Below are 16,005 nucleotides of genomic sequence, written 5' to 3'. Positions count from 1 at the left end.
TAGTAAGCTAGTTGAAAGAAAAAAGATCTAGAAGGGAAAAGATCAAAGCTCTATGTCTGGCTCTGTTAATGTACTAGTTATATGATCTTGTGTAAATCACTTAACTTTTTTGACATCTTGTACCACATTTGAAAGGTGAGGGTTTTGAATCCCTTTAAATTCTTTTCAGCTTTAAAATTCTGTGATTAGATTTAATGCATATACTTAGGTCAGATAACTTGTTCACATGTAATTGTACTCCATATTATACATAAAAGTAATCCATTATAATTTGAAAAAAAAAAACAATCATCAGCTCACCTGGTTTTCAGGCCCTTTTGGGACTCAGATTGATTTATACCCACTGGTTTTCCTAATTCTCCAGTTTGCAAATGGCATAGAACCTCTCAGCCTCCATAATGGGCTGAGTCAATGCCCATAATAAATAGCCCCTTATTTATCTGTATGTATCCTCTCAATTTGTATCTCTGGAGAACCCTAATACAGACTGTACCAAAGACATTCTGAATCATGCATTGAAGAGACTCTTGGATAATGTTATTTTCTTCTAAAGGAAATATTTTTCAAACGATTTTTTAAATATTAGCCTGAAATTAACTTTTAACATTTTCTTTAGTTTTATTAAAACTTTCATTACCTTCAATGTTAAAATTCTTCATATTTTGATTATTTAAGATTTTTGCATTGATTTTTATTTTTTAAATTATGCATTAAAACATTATTTGTCTCCATAATTGATTTTAAATAAAACTAAAATAAATAAATTAATTAAATAAAACATTATTTGTCTTGACTGCTGAAATCATTGACACTCCCTTACACTTTACACCCAACACAAGTATTTCATTTGCCTCCCCATTAGTCTCATTGGTTCTCAGAAAGGAGAAGGTGTCCGTTTCCAGCCTGGTAGTTATTGCTTTGTGCCACTATGGACAAACATTAATAATGTCCTGTCCAGTTGGTCCTGTTGATGTTAAATGACCTCAATATCATGACCTCAGAGGATGAATGTTCCAAATATGGGCTGCAACTCTGTCAGCTTATTATTTCTGCAGCTGCCACTCCCTCAGCTTCTATTATAGGCACAGACACACATAAAAATAAAGTCATAAAGATGCTATCACTTCTCTACAGACTAAAGGAACAGCTACTTCATACATGGTACCAGAATTGTTTATCTCCTTGTCAGTAGATATACTCTGTGCTCTTCTTAGCCTTATAGAAAAACAATCCCTCCATTCTAATTTCTTTCCTCAAAATAACAAGTTAAAAAAATTTTAAATGGCATTTTTAATTGACATCATGGAAAAAACTCTACTCCAAACTAATAGATATACATACTTTCTATGTTCTCAACAAATAAATCAATAAACAGTAAAGTTATTTATAGTCATCTTTTTTTTATTTAAAAATTTTAATTCATCTGAAAGTATTAAGCTGAGAGACTTTCTCCAAATGAGAGTGATAGAAACTATATTCTGCCTCTTGGCCTCCCCTCTCGCCAAAATTAGAATTTCATCATTTTTTCCAGGAATTGTTGTTTTATTTACAAAAATAGAATTGCTTTTTAATTGGACTTGGTGGGACTTTTTTTTTCAACTTTAGTGAGATGCAATTAACATATAACATTGTGCAAGTTTAAAGTGTATAACATATACAGCATAGTGATTACAGTCAAATTACTGTATTATAAACTTCAAAGTTGACAAGAGACTAGGTCTTGATTATTCCGACCACAAAAAAGAAATGAGATCATGTGGCAATGATAGAGGTGTTAGCTAACGCCAAGGTGGTGATCAAATTGCGATAAATAAATGTATCGAGTCAACATATAGTCATCACTTTTTTAGTTAAATCTTAAAAACAATGCCTAAATGTTCACTTTTCTAATATTAGTTGCAATACTATGGCATTAACTCGTATTCCATCTATTCCACTATTTGCTACATTTTCCACCACTATACCTTCCACTATTTCACATTTTATATGTATAGAATTATCAAAATGTTTGTGAAAAACTATGCTTGTCCACTTATTTATCTTTTAGTTTTTTAAAAGATCTATATATTTATTTTAGAGGGGCAGAGGGAGAGAAAGAATCTTAAGCAGACTCCCCACTGAGTGTGGAGCGAGACGCAGGGGCTCCATATCAAGACCCTAAGATCATGACTAGAGCCAAAATCAAGAGTTGGATGCTTAACCAACGAAGCCACTCAGGCACCCCTATTATACATTAACATATATATATATATATATATTAATTATTTTGGTCATAAATCCATTGTTTAGTCAATTATTTAAGTACTCATATGCCTGTCTTTGCATCTATTTCTTCTTAAATTATTTTTTCACTGCTAATAGGACAGTACAAATTTGGCAGCTAGTAGACTACCAAAAGGGATCACTTCCCTAATACTTCTTATATTATATATAAATAGGAGAAATGACATCTCTGGACCTCTATTTCCTTGGATAAAACTTGAACATAATACATTTCTATAGAAAATGAAAAAAGATAGTGACATAAGTGATAATACAAGATACATGGTAAAAGTTTCTTTTCTTCTGACTATATGTAACTCTATTCTATTTGGAATTTTGCCATTGTTTATTGACCTATGTGATTCTTCCTCTGTCATTATTTGTATTGTCCAGAGACTATTCAGATTGATAAATTTATCTTTTGAAATATGTAGGTAAGTTGTTGTATACCATAGACTAATTTTTGACCTTCATAATGTATCCAGGTTAATTACTAGTTAATGAAAACCATTTATTTTGCCTACAATAAGCTGCTCAGCAGGAACTTTCCACCTAATTAATGGTGACACGTTATATGAACCACATCTGGCATTTTGCACCCAATTCAAGGCAATTTTGAAGACTAATAATCCACAATATATTTGAGTATGTCTTTTCCAGTCGTGATAACAACTCATGGTAAAGAACATTTCATAAACAGCGTGTGGTGATTATTCAAAGTGATTTCAGTTTCCTCATAGATAGTAAAAATAAGTTGAAAAATACTTTTCTCAAGAGTAGATATGAAAGTCCTTGTTTAAAAATTAAACCATGTTCTAGCCCTTAGTGGTTAGTCCTCTTAACATTTTAAATATTAATATTTAATTACTGATCTAATTATTTTCCAAATGAACATATAAAACATGCATTAAGTGGAAGAAAAACTGTCTAGGCTGCTTCTGCAGAATTAGATCGTCATTAAAGTTATGTCTGGTTATGATTGTTAAAGGGCTCAAATTAAAGGAGTTTACATATAAAATAATTGCAAACTCTAATGGATTAATACTTTGATGATTTTTTAAATTGTGGGTCACAGAATAGTCATCCCTTAAATGGGACAGTGTATCAGTGTATGTCAGATAAAACATGTTAACTTTGGAAACATTTCAGCTTTTTTTTTTTTTTTTTTTTTAGATTTTATTTATTCATGAGAGACCCAGAGAGGCAGAAACACAGGCAGAGGGAGAGCAGGCTCCCTGTGGAGAACCCAATGCGGAACTCCATCCCAGGACTCCGGGATCATGCCCTGGGCCAAAGGCAGATGCTCAACCACTGAACCACTGAGGCACCCCATATTTCAACCTTTAATTACAGGAAAACACAGCTTTGTAACTTCCCTCTGTTATAAGTTTCACCAGACAATTCAGAGTTAATATGTAAAATATTTTAATCTTTCTGAAAAGCCTGATACCAGTATTAGTAAGAGTTGTCTACTCATATTCATCCTGCTTCATAATCTCAGTCCAGCTAACTTTTTAAAAAGATTTTATTTATTTGTTTCACAGAGAGAGAGAGAGAACACAAGCAGGGGGAGCAGCAGGCAGAGGGAGAGGGAAAAGCACACTCCCCACTGAGCAAGAACTCCAATGTGGGGCTCCATCCCAGGACTCCGGGATCATGACTGAGCTAAAAGTAAGAGACACCTAACCGAGTGAGCCACCCAGGCTGTCTCAGGCCAGCTAACTTTTGATAGGGATAAGTAAAGAGGCAAAATATTTGGGATGTAGGGGATGCTAATAAATGTACAATATTTCTGGAATAATAGAAATTTCAAGTAGTATTTTTCTTTTTCTTTAAGATTTTATTTATTTGAGAGAGAGGAGCATGAGTAGGGGTGAGCGGGGGGAAGAGATGCAGAGGGAGAGAGAGAAGCACACTCCCCACTAAGCAGAAAGCCCAATGCAGGGCTCAATCCCAAGACCCTGGGATCATAACCATCCAGATGCCCCAAAACTTCAAGTAGTCTTATTCATGCTCCTATTAATCATTAAAATTTCTTGAAAATGCCAGTGCTTGGCTCTGCAAACTGTATCTCCCAAATTTATTAATCAACATGGAGTTGGGAAAACCAGATCACCTCATATATTAGGCATATCAGTAGTAAGGAGAACAGGCCCAGATGTGAGGAGACAGCAGTGAATACCCAGAAGATATCATTTTAGCAAGAATTGGGAAAATTAAATGTGATCTTCAATATTTTGCTTAAATCCAGTTGCAGTTTTGTCTGCATTAAATGTGTTGTTGTAATGTCATATTTTACCTAACCTATAGGTCAGAGAAACAAAATTACCAAAATCAACTTACCTCACTTGTTTTCATTTGCATGCACTTTAGATTACATGAGCTATACATTTCATAAGATGAGTTTTTACAGAAATCCCTAATAAAGCTGGAAACTCTTGATGGAGAATAAAATGGAGATGGAGAAGTGGAAAGAAAAGTCACAAGCTGGAACTTTGAGACAAGGAAACCAACAGGACTCCAAGAGAGAAAGAGCTATTTTTTTTTCTCTTTTGCTTCTTTTCCAGCTTCTATTCTTGCTAGGACCTGCACCCCCACCCCATTCTACACAAGCCTCACAATGCAAATGGCACATGTCCTCCTTGTAAGGGACAAGGAGTTAATGCTTTCTCTAGAATAGATAACATCTAAGAGAGGACCAGGGGACAATGATCTGAGGAAGCCATCACACACCTAGGCCAGACCACAGGGGCTAGATATCTTGCCCAGGAACCCCTGGCTTCAGGGAATAAGTGACTTATGATGGACACCTGGACCTTGTACTCATTCTGAGCAGTTTCTGGATGCCCAAGAGGACAAAACTCCAGAGTCCAAACAAAGATGAGAGTCTCTCTTTTCCTTTTGGAGTCTCCAGATGCTCCATCTGTATCTCCCCCTATACTTTCAATAAACTCTGCTTTCACCCGTTGCTGGCTCACATTTGATTTCCATCCTGCGTGAAGCCAAAGACCCTCTTGGCTGATCCTGTGGAAAATCTACAGATTTTCTGCCCCTCTCCCCAAAAATGTTTTTGGCCATCCCCACAATTCTAGGTAGGAATTACTACTTTCTTAACAGGCTGAGCAGCAAGCAATTAAAACTACATAAAAATGATAATGATTTATTTTTGCTTTAATTTGCAATGTGACGTTGGCAAATTGAACTCCAATGAAAAAAATCAAAATAAATAAATAAATAAATTCATAGGAAAGACTACTCTGAAAAAAAAATTTGCAACATGGCAAATTGCCTTAATTTTAGTGCATTCCTGTTGAAGGCCAACTGACCCATGATGAGTTATCCTTTGTACATTTTTCACTTTACTATCTAATATTTTGCTTAGGATTTTTGTATGAATATTCTTAAAAGTTATTGGTCTTGAGATTTTCCTTTAGTTTGCTTTTCTTAAGTAGTAAGGTCCTTACTAGCCTCATAAAATAGAGGAAATACAGTCATTTTTGTTTTAAATCTGAGAAAGCTTGTATATGTTGGGGATTACTTGTATGCAGATGTCCAATAAAATTCATCAGCAAATCCAACTTTGTGTGGAGTTTTCTATGTAGAAAGATTGTTGACTATTAATTGAATCTGGCTTTAGTTATAATTCAGATTTCTTTTTTCATTGTCTTGGCAAGTTTTACTAATATTTTACCAGTGATTTTTAGATTTGTATCTAAATTTTCCTATATATTGCTATAAAGTGGCTCAAAATATGCTCTTACAAATTTGTCTATTATGTCATTTCTCTTGCTCTATTGTTTCTCTTGGGTCTGTTCATGCTGCCTTGTTTTCTTGTATGCATGATTTTTTTTTTTTAACTGAGTTGCTGGCATTCCTGAAGAAAAATTGGGGAAAAAAAAAGTCAGGCCCTAAATAATTTTGCATTTCACATTAGAGGCCAGAGACTCTGGCAACACTGAAATCAGCTTAATCTACACAACTATTAGAATTCTAAGTTGGACTTAAGTCTTTGTACTATGTTTATTTCTATTATGCCTGTCTTTAGACAAATCATCCCCAACCAAAATTCTAAGAGTATTAACAAGATTTCAATGCATGCCTAGGTAGGACTTTTGCTCCTCTTGTTCCATGGATATTCAGATGAATCCTTTTTAATTTGGCTTTTTTTTTTCATCTCTAATAACACTTTTTTGTTGTTTTATAGTCCGTTTTACCTGATATCAGTATAGTCACTCTAGCTTTCTGTGGCTTCTGTTTCTATATTTTTTCTGTCATTTTACTTTAAATCCAGTGTGTCTCCTGTAGACAACATATAATAAGATATTGTTTATTTTAACCATATTGACAAACACTGCCTTTCAATTGGATTATTTGATTCATTCACATTTAGTGTGTGTGTGTGTGTGTGTGTGTGTGTGTGTGTGTTTGGAATTAATGGCTTGTAGTTTACTTTGTGTTTTATATAAATTTCCTGTCCTTTATTTTCCTCTATCATTAGCTGCTTTCTTTTGCATTAAGTGAATATTTTTCAGTATAAAATTTTAATTGTGTTAATAGATAAGAAGAATAAATGAAGGAGGGGAGAAAGAGGAGGAGGATAAACAGAAGAACAAGAGCAATGATGATGACAACTCCATGTGCTTGGGCTATGAGTTATTTTATTTTTCAATTAATTTTGCTCTTTGTGGGCAGCCCTGGTGGCTCAGCGGTTTAGCGCCGCCTTCAGCCCAGGGTGTGATCCTGGAGACCCAAGATCAAGTCCCACATCAGGTTCCCTGCATGGAGCCTGCTTCTCTCTCTGCCTGTGTCTCTGTTTCTGTCTCTGTCTCTCTCTGTGTGTGTCTCTCATAAATAAAATATTAAAAAAAAAATTTTGCTCTTTGTTCTAACTCTGATTATCCATTTTGTTTTGAGTGTTTAGATCTAAAGGATTCAACACTAATATATTTTATCCTTAAAATGGTTCAAGTGAATCATATACCAAAGTGATCTTGAGTCAATTCAGGTGAAAATCCTAGAATTGTTGAAAACACATAGCTTTGCTGGCTTCACAGTGTCCTAAGGAATAAGCCTAAGCAGGCTCATAGAGGAATTTTCTGGCGGAGACTCTGGTTGTCTTTTGACTTGGTCAATCTTCAAAGGACCAAGGAAGCAGGAAAATCAAATTGTTCATCGCATGCGTCAGATACTTTGTTAAGAACCGCAGTGTTGGGCAGCCCTGGTGACCCAGCGGTTTAGCGCCGCCTTCTGCAGGGGTGTGATCCTGGAGATGTGGGATGGAGTCCCATGTAGGGCTCCAGCATGGGGCCTGCTTCTCCCTCTGCCTGTGTCTCTGCCTCTGTGTGTGTCTGTCTGTCATGAATAAATAAATAAAATCTTAAAAAAAAAAAAAAAAAGAACAGCAGTGTTTGGGAAGTGGTGATTGTGTTTGGTTGTCAAGAAGCCTTTTTTTGTCACTTAGACATAATGGATCTGCGGTTATCACTGCATGGGCTCAGGTGCTCAGTTAGTAACACTTTACTCTAAAAATCAACTTAAAAGAAGCAAACGCTTAGCTGTGGAATATTTCAAGCAAGTATTGACCGTGCTGTGATTTTTTCTTAGATGTATGCTAATTTTTATTTCAACTAACTTTCAAATGCAAATATTTTCAAAATTTCATAATTCATAATTAAACTAAAGCTTATTTTAAACCCTTAGAGGGAAGCCTGGGTGGCTCAGTGGTTGAGCGTCTGCCTTTGGCTCAGGACGTGGTCAAGGGCTCCTGGGATGGAGGACCACTTCAGGCTCCCCACAGGGAACCTGCTTCTCCCTCTGCCTATGGCTCTGCCAATCTCTCTGTGCCTTTCATGAATAAATAAAATCTTCAATGAAATAAACCTTTATAAAATACATTATAACCTTGATTTAAAGATCAAATATAAATATATTTAGAGAAAATTGTAAAAACACCCTTAGACATATGCAGTAGTTAGATTTTGTATTTCTCACTTTCTTTAAGGGTAATGCTATCAGATACACTGCAGCTATAATCTGAATAGAATACTAAGGATTAGAAAATAAAAAGAAAATTGACAAATAACAAATTGATCTTTGCTTGGCTTAATATTATTACATAGATTAGAATCTTAAAAATCAATCTTATAATGAATCAGCCATAAGGTTAGTCTTAATTAATTCAGTCTTCTGTGAAAGACCATAAATGAAACATAATTCATTTTAATATTCATTTACCCTCCTCTACCCTTTAAAAAATAAGAAACTTCTATTTTAACAACCTTCTTGGCTTAACATTTTAATTCAATGACATAGTGAAAACGTATGGAAATGGGTTAAATACCTTTTTATGTTTTCCAGTGAGCATTGGCTCTAACCTGAGTATTTCCTTGTTGACATTAATGCAGTTTATTCAATCAAAAGCTACATTAAATTCTATATCTTCACTGCATTTATCAATTATATTCCTTTCCAGGTCACTAGCCTCTCCTGAAATTTTTATTACTAAATTACTTTGATGAAGTGATGCTTAAATTTCTCTTTAGTACTTCCTAAAGTTATGAGACTGATTTTCATTCAGGCTCACATCATCATCTGTCAGACTATTTCTTGAGAAACTGTTCTAGCAAATACATGCACATACTTACACACACACAAAGTGCCTCAGGCTTTGCAATATTTCATGTAGAGATCCTTAGAGACAGAAATAGATGGCATTAAGGAGAATGGGGGAGATATTTCCCACTAAAATAACTAAGGGCATTTAAAAAATAAACAAGCAGTAGCGCCTGGCTGGCTCAGTCGGTAGAGCATGTGACTCTTGATCCCTGAGTAGTGAGTTTGAGCCCCATGTTGAGTGTAGAGATTACTTAAAAATAAAATCTTAAAAAACATAAACAAGCAAAAGCAGTGCTCCCAAGATACAGCTCATATATAGTAAAGAGTAATACCAGCATATAATTCCAATATCTGTAAGAAATTCACACTGAAAAGAAGGCACATGACTTAAATACTTTACTCAGAACTTATATAACAGCATATTTAGAATTTTGTTTCATAGGACTCAGGCAGTTTACAGCACAATATTAAATTTCTTTCCAATTCTTGACTTAGAGACCTGGAATCTTTAACTACTAAAAAACCAAATAATCATCTGTCTACCCTGCAAGAACTTATCTGCAAAGCCAACAATAACATCAAACTTCTTTCACACTCTTGTATCCATTGTTCCCTACAACGCGACAGCGTTAATTATAATAAACAGCTCCTTAAAACACAACTAAGCCAAAAACAAAAGGCAGAATGAGCACAAGTGGTACACTGACTACTTTGGAAGTTTCTTCCAGTTGCTATCACACTCTGGAAGATTGAGAATGTGGAGCAGGGTCAGGGGGAAGAATACCAGTAGTATGATGCCTATCATGGTATATGGGCTCCATTCCCATGTCTTCCTCTAAACCCAATTACTTCCCAAAAGCCTCACTTCCAAATGTCATCACATTAGAAACTAGAGCTTCAGCATATCAATTTTGAGGGACACAAACATTCACTCCGTAGCAAATACATGCATACTACATCAAAATGAAAATAATGAAGTGTACCTGCATGCAACATCTCACAGCTGTAATTTTGAGCAAATAAAGCCAGATATAAGAATATCTTATAATATTACATTTGAATAAAGTTGAAAAATAGGCAAGAATTATCTATGACATTACAAGTCAGGTATTTTCCATTGAGGGGTTAGTGACCAAAAAGTCACAAAGAAAGGCTTCTAGGGTTTATTAATGCTATATTTGTATTCCCCTGTTATGTTTGAGGTTTTTTTACTCTGAAAAGTCTTTAAGCTTTACACCTATTTGCAAAATTTTTAAGGGTTTGTTATACTACAATGAAAAGTGACATTTAAAGTATTTAGGGAATAAGGCCAAGAACAGATAAAATCACTGTGAAAGAGAAGTGTCCTTGGTTAAGCTTACAAATAACTTGATATTAGACTGTAAATTGAGTTTTTTAAAGTTCAAGACCTTTCTTTCAGTAGTATAAATGAAAGAAGGTTATTGTCTGTTAACAAACAATAGTCTTAGCAGATCTCAACTTCTCAAGAATTAGAAATAAGGAAATATATTAACATTGGACTCTGGATAAAACAACACTGTGTATAAGTGAAGGCAAATGATTTTCTCTAAGAATTAAAGGAAAGTTTCTCCAAAAACAGTGTTCTGAAAGATCAAGAAGAAAATTTTAGGAATTTGTTTGGAATCTTTGAAAAAGCATACAAGGATGTATTCCCTTTAGCATTAGTGAAGAAAGTCAAGTGAGCACAGATTGAGATGAAAAGACAACAGGGTAAAATCAGAAAACACTGCAAGGAAGCTAGAAGTTCAAAACACAGAATTAAAGCTCATCTGATACTTATATTATCAACACATTAAAAATTGTATTCACAATTGTGGAGTCTGAAATTTATTACAGATTCCTGAGCCAGTATAGAACCCTACAGTAATTAATCTTACAAAATGTACATACACTCTGTTTTGTTTCACAATATTGTTTTTTCAAAGATTTCCTAAATAAAACTTATATCTATTATGTATCATATTATCTTATAAACTTACAGAATGAATAAATTAACACGTACTATTTCATTATAAAATTAAAATTTTATTTATTTCTTTATTTTTATAAATGCTTTGTAGACTTTAAAAGGTTGAGTAGAAGACTTGCTTTTCTCAACCAAAATGTCACGGTTTAGCATCTAGAAATGCTAAAAAAAAAAAAAAAAAAAATTGGGATAACAGAGTTCTCTGACCCATGGAAGTGAAGAATCGACTCCAAAGAAAATGAACAAAACTCTAAATAAGAAACAAAAGTGTAATGAAATCTATCCTCCAAGCTTTGCATATGTTAAAGTTTAATTTACAATGTGTAACCATACATTACAGAACACTTTTGAGTGGTATTATTGTCCTAGTACAGCTATGACATCATTTTGAGATCAATCATTAAAGAAAAAGAACTGAATTTTTCAAACATAAACATGATAAGCTCTTTAAGATCCAAAAATTATTTGTTAAAGCTTTCAAGCTAGAAATAAAAAAGCCACTGAAGCATCTTACAGGTAAGTTATATTGGCTGGAGAAGCACATACAAGAGCTCAGAAAATAATAAAGCCATGTACAGTTGGCATGGGTGAATGCTTGAAGGATAAACAGTAAGTAAAATAAGAAGTGCCTGGGTGGCACAGTCCATTGAGCCTCTGACTCTTGGTTTTGGCTCAGGTCATCTCAGGTCAGGTTGGAGAGATCAAGATCCGTGTCAGGCTCCATGCTCAGTACAGAGTTGGCTTGAGATTCGCTCTCCCTTTCTGTCTTGCTCCCTCTCCCCCGGCCCAGTAAATAAATAAATCTTAAACAAAAAAAAAAAAAAAAAAAGTAAGTAAAATAAATCATGACACTAATACCTTCCACTATGAAGTAGTTCACTGTATTAAAGATTTAGATATATGCAAAGGCTGGGTTAACATCCTACATGTAGAATTGCACTTTTGCTTTACAAATGGTCAAATCGATAGTCATGAATTTCCTTGTATTTTTGAGTTCTGTACCAACTTTCCAATGAAGGAAGTCTTCTTTTATGTGACTGCTAAGCCACGGGCACAATAGTGATGAAATATTAAAAACGTTAAATAACTGTGTGAGTCTCAGCGTTTATCTTGGAACAATTAAGTTGACATCAATTCTAAGATTCTAAGATTGAAAAGCAATGATGGGCAAAACTGCTAGTGCCCTAGCATGAATGAAGGCAGTAGCACCAATTTCAAGTAGTAATTACAGTCTTCAATGCCATGCAGTCACTGGTAAAGAAAATGCTAGTTTTATGTAAGAATGTCTCTGATGAAGCAGAAAAAAAAGTAATATTTTTATTAAGGCTAATCCATTGTGTACACATCTTTTGAATATTCTGTGGCAAAATGTGAAGTACAAGTAAAATATTTCTGCAGCACACCAAATATCACCACTTGTCTCAATGATTCAAAGTTTCGAAATTGTTTACATTGCAATCAGGAGGAGTCACTCTTTTTATGAGACTCCATTATTCTTTGATAGTACAACTGAAAAAACACTGACACCTGGATATCTGGTAGACATTTTCTCCCCGTAGTTGAAGTACATTTGAATTGATTCTAGCTTGAGGCATTGCAAGTAAAGCCTCCATACACTGCCATGTGCAGGTTTTTGCATAAATTTGCATAAGTGTTCAGTTTTCCCTGGAAATGCCCAGAAGTGGGTTCACTGGTCACATGATAATGTATTTTTAACTTTATAAGATATAACCAAACAATATGTAGTATCAATCATGGTATATATGTATTTCTTCTTAACTTGCTTTGGCTCTTTGTATCTTTCAAATAACTTACCTATTTCATGTAAATTGTCACATTTAACGACATGTAATTTTTTATAAGTCTTTATTACAATTTCAATGTCTGTATGAGGGATGTTCTTTCATTCTTGATATTGATAATATGTGAATTCTTTTATTGATTTGGCTGGAAGTTTATCAATTTTCATGATCATTTAAAAAATCAGAACCTTATTACCTGTCTATTTCTACTGTTTTCTGTTTTCAATTGTATGAATTTTCGCTCTTATCTTTATTATTTCTGTCCTTTTACTTGATGTGAGTTTAATTTGTTCATTTCAAAGTTTTCCTAATTGAAAATTTAGATGGTTGAGTTGAGTTCTTTCTCTTCTAAAAGAAGCATTTAATTCCTTAATTTTCATTTAAAACACTGTTTTAGCTGCATCTTACAAATTATGTTGTGTTTTTACTTTTGCTCAATTCAAAAGATTTTCCAATTTATCTTTTAACTTTTTTAAACCCATAAGCTATTTAGTAGTGTGTTGTTTAATTTTTAAATATTTAGAGATTTTTAAGATATCTTTCTATTATTGATTTCTAAGTTTAATTTCGTTATGGTTAGAGGACATATCTTGTATAATTTCAATTCCTTTAAATTTTGTTTAGGCTAACTTTATAGTCCAGAACGTGGTCTAACTATAAAACATTCCGTGTATATTTGAAACAAATTGATGTTTTGTTAATGTTGGATGGAGTTTCCTATAAAAAAAATAAAGTTTGCTGATAATGTTTTTTTAGATTCTACATGTTTAACAATTTTTCTCTCTGCTTGTTCTACTGGTTGCTTTTATTCTTTCTTCACAATTATAGTAGTTATTAGATCCAATACTAAATCATGTTAAGGTATTAATAATAATACATATAAATAGTATCCTCTCAAATATTTTTCATATGGTGATAATTCCATTCAAAGAGTATTCTTTGTAATACAAACTTTTTTTTTGCTATGAATATCTTAAACTTCAAATGGTCATAAGATTAACAATTCCTGAGATTAATCAACAGGTAATCTTCATTTGCTCTACTTCTCTTAACCAACTAAGCACATAATAAATTGGGCTTTTTAAAAGAAGGATACAATCCTGATTTTTAGTACCATAACTAAAAAGAGGCAGCCCCAGATGATCTCTAGTTTTCCAAGATAGGATTTAGACATTTCCCAATAAAGACATGGCTTATTGCAAATGCCATTGAGTAGGATTTTCTACCCTCCTATGGAGCCTTAAGATAGTTCCCAGACAGCACCCTGATGAATAGCAATCCCAATGCTTATCGAGCAGGCCTTCTTACAATTCTGTTATTATTAGTCATTCTCAGTGCTAATATGACATATGAATGACATATGTTTTAAAATCATACATACATTTATGTTTAAATATATGTAAACTTTACATGTACTTTTTAAACTATATATGTTTGCATGTATATGTATGCATATATATATTTAAACTATAAATATGACTTGAATAATGTGTATGTAGTTTTCAAACATTGTTTCCCTAATGTTGATAATCTAATTTGACATTTATCCTGAATTCCAAATGACTCTCAGGTTTAATCAATTCAACAATCTGTCATCATATATAACTTCCCTTGTCTAAATTTTTGCTATTCCCATAAATAACATTGCTATTCTTCCAGTAAACACAGGTAAGAAATCTCAGTTACCTTTAACTGATTTCTCCTCCACAATTTCCAGAATAAATCCATCATGGTCAATATTTACTAACATGATTTTAGTTGGGAAGTGATTCAAATGAATAATGTATTTAAAAACAATTTATTGCTTTGTAAGTCAATTTAAGAAAAACTGTTTTAAACTCAGGAGGCCTTAACAAAGTATTGTGACGATCACTAAATTCTATTACCCAGGATTACATTTTATTGTATTGCTTCTAGAAATTTTAGAAAAACTAAATCATTGCATAATAAGCGAATCTCCCCTTGAATCAATCAATTTCCCCCCATTTTCCCTCTTATAATCATTGCACTCATTGTATTACTGTTTTTATTGTATTTTTAAAAGTATTACTGTTTTTAATGTGTTTTTAAAAGTTTACATAAATTCTATTATTCTACAAGATATTTTTGAAACTTAAAATTTTCATTCAAATGGCTTTTGAGATAATTTTTATTATATATTTATACAATTATAACTTATTGGCCATTTATATGTGTACGTGTGTGTTTCACTTTACCCTGCATAGAACAAAGTCTGTATCTATGTATAGATATAACAAAAAATCAAGCAAGAAATTGGATAAATTAGTCATACTCACTCATCTATTTATACATAAAAAGCTATCCCCCAAATTTTAGAGATTAAAGCAACAAACCCTTATTAACTCATACTTTCTGTGGGTCAGGATATGGGAGACAGGTTAGAGAGATGGTTGTGCTTTAGGGTCTCTCAAGAGGTTACAATTGAGATCTTGGCCAGAAGATCTTCCAAATTATTAATATAAGGTAAAATATTTTAAGCTATAGCAAAAGAGAAAACACAATAGAGCATAAAATCAGAAACATATAATATTGGAGTAACATAAAACATAGAAATCATTAAATATGGCTGAGTTGAAATTTTATTGAACTATAGACATTTAAAGATTATTTTTAAAAATAAAATATAGCCACATCCTTTTTACAAGAATCGTTTTAAAAATAATTTCTAAGAAAAGAATATAAAGAATGAACAAGAATATAACAAACAAGTGCCAAAAAAAGAATAATGGCAACATTAATATAGGATAATATAAAATTTAAAGTAAAAATACTAAAGATAAAAATTTTTAAGATGCAATGGAATACTTTATAATGGTCAAAGAATAAATCCTGTTATATTCTTAAAGACAAAAGGAAAATTCTTTGTAATTTAAAAAGAGGTGAAAAGATACAAGCACCTCATTTCATATACCAAGCACAGGTGGAAATACATAAAGTAAAAACTTTTATAAATAAAGAAACATGATTAATCCAATCATCCTGATAGAATTTATGACACCTTGCTCAGATATACACAAAGAAAATTAGTAATAACTACAATTTAGGAAGACTTGAATAACCAAAACACCATATGCTGTAATCAATTCACAAATAATACTTATTGTTCTCAAACACTAATGGAACATCTTAAAAAATGGACCAAGCATTAGGCCACAAAGATAAAAACAAAAAATTACACAAAGGAAACCATATGGTCAATATGGTGCATTTGTTTTGCCCCCAAATGCATCCAAAACAGATGCTAATCACAAAATGTCTTTCCCATCTTGCCCCACCAACCCCAAAAATATCCATCTTTGTTTTAAATCATAAAAATGA

Source organism: Canis lupus, chromosome 1 (genome assembly GCF_011100685.1).
Source record: "Canis lupus familiaris isolate Mischka breed German Shepherd chromosome 1, alternate assembly UU_Cfam_GSD_1.0, whole genome shotgun sequence".
In the NCBI taxonomy this organism is placed as follows: Eukaryota; Metazoa; Chordata; class Mammalia; order Carnivora; family Canidae; genus Canis; species Canis lupus.
This window is presented reverse-complemented; position numbering follows the sequence as displayed.